Below are 5,522 nucleotides of genomic sequence, written 5' to 3'. Positions count from 1 at the left end.
CATCCACACCGGAGTCCTCTCGGTAGAGTCCGATCCAGTATCTCGATCCACCTGTCCGAAAGAAATTTTTTTGTGAGCTTTGATTTACACGAAAAACGAGTGTAGTTTGAAGGACAAGTTGTTTTTATACTTCTGGGAATTTTGCATCATCAAATTATGGTTAATGGACGTTCGGATAAGCAATGCTGAAGACTGCGTTCCCTCCAGAAATAGCTGAGGCCTATATTGGTTAACCCCCTATTATGGCAGACTACAAAGACAGTTCAGGAAAAAATTTAACAGTATGGCGTTCAAATGAGTCTAAAAAGCAATAAACTGTGCTCCATAGTCTAACAGCCATGCCAGAAGAGCCAAGAGTTGCTAGAAACAGTCACCTCTTCTGCAAGCACTCTGAGATTGGCTTATTTCCGCAGTGTAAGCATGGAAAGAGGTGGCCTAGCGCAGGTGTTACAGAACTGGCCTCAGGCAGGGACTTACCCCCTGACCCTGAAGAGGATAGCCGTTCACGTCGTTATATCGTTTGGGGTGGTTTCCAGAGTAGCCAGCTGCCCTCCTTCAGCTTGCAGGTGATTTCAAGAGCTGCAGAGAAGTTCCTATGCCCCGGGCAATACACCTTTAGAATCCGTATTGGCCCTGTGTGAATCAGACTGAAAGGGAACGCAGCTAATGAAAAGAGAGTGTGCGTTGACAGACACATTATTGCTACATCACGAGGCATTTAGGTTTATGGAAGGAGTAAAAAAATCTGGTGGTTATCCTCAACCGTGGGCCGACAATTCCGTGCCGACAATTCAGCACGTGACAATTCAGCTTAGAGACAATTCAGCGCATAACGATTCAGCACAAGGACCATTCAGCGCAGACAAAATTTGGTGAAATAAAGCTAAAGCATGGAAAATTAAGAAAACAATTATTGAATTAGCTTTTATTTGTAAATTATTTTTGAAATTCAAAAAATGAAATATGATATTTATTGAAATAAGATATTGAAAATTATACTAATTTATTTCTGATTTGGCGACAGAAAACAAAACTAACTACTTGCAGTTAGTTAAAAATATTGGTAAGAATCTAAGAGTGTTTACACTTTCAACCATCGAACAATTGACGGTTGTTATTTATGCTATAACAACGAGTGAATAATAGTTACTGGTATTCTTCTAAACTCGGACTGGATGCATTTCCTTTTCTGGAGCTTAGTTTTTTACAAACATTCGCTGAGCTAAAAAAAAAAAAAAAAAAAAAAAAAAAACTATCAGAGAACAGCTACGGCAATAAAAACGCCAGTTAGTAAATATGGGAATCGAGCAAACAAATTGGAATACTTACAAAATATACGTAAGCTACCTCATGAATTGCAGAAATAAGTTAGTATGAATATTTTTGTCCAAGAATATTTTATAGTATGTCATTTCAATAAATAGTTTTGTTTACTTTTTAAATTCAATATGTTACAAATAAAAAATTAATTTGATGACTGTTTTCTTCGTTTCCATATTAATTTTTTATTTCGCAAAATGTCTTTGTGCTGAATAGTCCTTGCCCTGAATCGTCATGCGCAGAATTGTCTCTAAGCTGAATTGTCCTGCGCGGAATTGTCGGCGCTCCATCCTCAACTTACTGAACCAGTAGAAAGTCGTGGCAGAGGAGATCCCTTGGCCTGGTTCTTGCAGCTCCAAATGGCCAAAGTAGGTCACAGAGATGAGGCATCGCGATGTGTTCTGCACCTTTCTGCCATCCTGAGCCAAGTGGTGCTCATGCAGTTAATGACCACGTGGCAGAGGTTTCTACACTGACCTGAAAAGCAGGCGTTTTAAATCGCAGAGGTTATAGGTCTACAGGAACATTTTGCTCAAAGTTATTTCAGCTGGAAGTGAGAGCAGTCTTACTACTTTTCTCAGCCACAAGTACTCTGGAATATTGGAATGTAAACTTCACTAAGTCTAGATTAAGTAAAAACTCTCACCAAGTCTAGATTAAGCTTAAAAATCTCAGTCTACATTAAGTTTAAAACTCTCGCCAAGTCTAGATTCAAGTTAAAGCAACAGAAAAATCAGTGAAACACTGAATATAAAAGAAAGCAAGTTGATATCATCATAAACTTTTCCAGATTCTATAACCAAAACCTCTTATTTCTAACAGAGAAACAGATTAGTTTATATGTAAGTGATTACATAATAAAGATATGGAATGTTATTCCATATATATAAAAATCTAAAACTATGAGGTCAACCAAATTGCTTGCAGGAATGTGATCAGACCAGAGACGATAAAGTATGCTAAGATGACGTATACAATAAAGTAGGCTAAGATGACGTGCCGTCACCTGTGGTCCTTCATTTGTTTTGAAAACATTAGTCCAAGCTTCCTGCTTGAGACAACTACCGCGACCTATAATTCAAACGGCCTACGTGATTTGTAATATGGGTCATCTGTGTATGTTCATATGTTTTGAGCTACTGACTGCTTTTTCTTTTATGATTTGTAACCGAGATGGTAGTCAGAGTTGAATTAGCCATCATCATTGGCAGAAGCGATCAAGCCATCGTCATTAGAAGACCTGTACAATCCTATCTGATATTCATCATGTAATCTCAGAAGAATATATGTATTTTTTATACTTCGTGTTTTCTACTAGAAACCTCACATCAGAAAGAAGATATCATCATGAGTTTAACACATCGTCGTCATAACGAAAGAAGATACTTACTTCGTAAGTTATCATCAAACCCCAAGACCACTCCGCCAATGAGTATGGAAGTGCATAACCAACCGACTTAGCGTAAGATTATCGCAAGTCTAACATTACCTCATAGGGCGCCTTATTATACAAGGCAACAGCCCTTTCATTGGTGGCAGCGTCTAAGAAGAACTCTTCAACGTCTTCCGAAGAATAACGAATAATGTATCATATCAGAAGTCAACGACGACGAAAGCAACAGATTCTTCAAGCAACTTAGTATCATCGTTTAGTGAGCGACTTCAGAAAACAACAAGAACTCTTCAATGTCTTCCGAAGAATAACGAACAATGTATCATATCAGAAGTCAACGACGATGAAAGCAAGAGATTCTTCAAGCAACTTAGCATCATCGTTTAGTGAGCGATTTCAGCAGTGCATAACTTCAAGAAACAAACTCGACGTGTCTTTTTCCTACGGCAGCGCAAGCTTCGTCTCTCATTAGAATCATTCAAGAAAACATCGTTTATTGAGTGTTTCCGGCACTTCAAGAAACAAACCGAACGCGTCTGCAGCATCGGATCTTCAAGGGCTCAAATCATCCAAACAACGCGCACGGGGGAAACTCAAGCCAAAACCAGGTCATCCGCTAAACAGAGAAGGAGGGCCAAGGGCACATCGTTATCGGAACACCGCGACTTCCCACAAAATCAAGCTAAGTACAATCTTTTTATTCATTTGGAGTAACTATGAGTGTTTCTTTTGCAGGTCGAATTTCGTTATTCCTGTGGCTGAAGTTACGAGACATTCTTAATCTTACTTTTTTACAGAAATTATCTACATCATTGGGATTTCGCTACTGCGAGTTTTTATCTTTGAGTTTTTCTGTTCCAGAAGTTCTACTGAAATATCATAATCATATACTGTGTTAATTTTATCATTCTGGGTGATTATTAATTCTTTTACGTAACAAATCATATTAAACAGTGAATATGCGTTTACGCAGTGGACGTCTTTATTTATACAGATGCTTGGATAGTGTAGTTAGGCACCTTAGTGATAACGAAAAACACACAAAACAAGTGGAATACCCATAGAAATCTGGATAAATTAGAGGTAACACTATTTCGGGTCATGACAATAAATGCTCCTTTGCAAGGTCCCGATCGCAGTTTCAGCCTTTAGTTATGCGTAAAAAATCGAATCTCAATGACTCAACTTTAAAAAATACGGCTGGATTGCAAGGAATAACATGTCTATAAACACTTTCATTAGGTTAACATACTTGACATTCATATAAACAAATCAACAAAATGTCTAAATGCGCTGACCTGGATCCCTCACTATTTCAAATTTTAGCAAAGAATGAAGTAAACCACAGGAAGTACACGATAATGCAGTAGAGATAACTTGTTTTAATAGTAATCACTCAATTCTGTATAGTTCAAGTCATTCATACGTTCGTTGCTTTATACATAACCAACAACAGAACGCTAAAACACACAATACGTTGCCGATGGTAATAAAGACAAGAATCCTAATATTATAAAAAGAAATAGGTAAACAGTAGCCCTAAAGATCAGAAACAAAACAAATCGTGCTTAAGCAAACTTGGTTACTGTGTCATCTAGTCAATGGTCAGGGTCAGTCAAACTGCCGAAGTGTTCAAAGCATAGCACATTCCACACAATAAGCGACTCTAGCAGAGAAAGCGGGGAAAAAGCGATGTTGGATCATTCATGCCCAATACCTTTTGAATTAAAAAGGAATTTTCCTATGAATCACGCGACCGTATCAAGTAATCAGAGCAGGTTCTCGTAATTTTAATACGATAAGTTATTATAAGTAGTGGTGGATTAAGCCCGACTGTACGCGCCGTAAAAATTAGAATATTTTGTTTTTATCCCTTTAGTCCACGTAATATCCTGATTTAGGGAATCACTGTCTGTTGTTCGAACTTCCTATTGAGAAGTCCGGATAAGCGAGCGCTTACAGATACCTCTATAGTTATAAAAAATAAAAAAAAAAAAAAATAAAAAATTGATCTGTATCAAGTGTAATTGTAAGATATCCATTTATGGGTATACAAAACATTATCTTACTTACCTGCCAAATAAGGGCGTGTTTTTCAAAGGAAATTCTATAAACCTCCTATTATATTAAAAATCCATTTTGAACAAAAAGAGACAGTTAATCAAATAATAACTTATATAGAGGAACCAATCATTTGTCTCATAAATCGTGATATTGTTCAACGACCCAACCACAGAATTCTCCCGCACAACTGCAGTCGCAGTTCGCACGCAAAATCTCGAGACGCATGCACTCTCGAATGTCTTAGAGCGTGTAAAAAGACTTTGCTGGGATCTGAAATTTTAATCCTTCCCGACACTCTGAAATATAACGATTTGTCCGCGAACAAAGCCTTATACACGGTTGACTCACAGCAACAAGTCAATCTAGTAATCCACAAAACTTATGCATATAAATATCGCATTTTTTTATTGTTGCTAATTTTTGTAATCACGCCCCCCAACCAGTCGTAGATGAATCTCTCTTATACTCTATCTAAAGTAATATCCGTAAGTCATTCAAGCAGAGGTGATTCAGCTGAAATTTTTTTTATTTTTTTACTTTTATCTAAGTACCAGGATGTTTCTCCACTAGCGAGTGATCTCTGGGGGGAATCGGATGTCTTCGAACACTAAATACGGTCTAAGGACAAACATAAAGCTATATATGTACCTTCGTATAAACTCCCAATGAAATTTTCAAATCAAAATAGAAATAAATGACGAAGTTGAAAAAATGTTAATAATAGGAGTCATTAGGAAATCAAATA

Source organism: Macrobrachium nipponense, chromosome 47 (genome assembly GCF_015104395.2).
Source record: "Macrobrachium nipponense isolate FS-2020 chromosome 47, ASM1510439v2, whole genome shotgun sequence".
Lineage (NCBI taxonomy): Eukaryota > Metazoa > Arthropoda > Malacostraca > Decapoda > Palaemonidae > Macrobrachium > Macrobrachium nipponense.
This window is presented reverse-complemented; position numbering follows the sequence as displayed.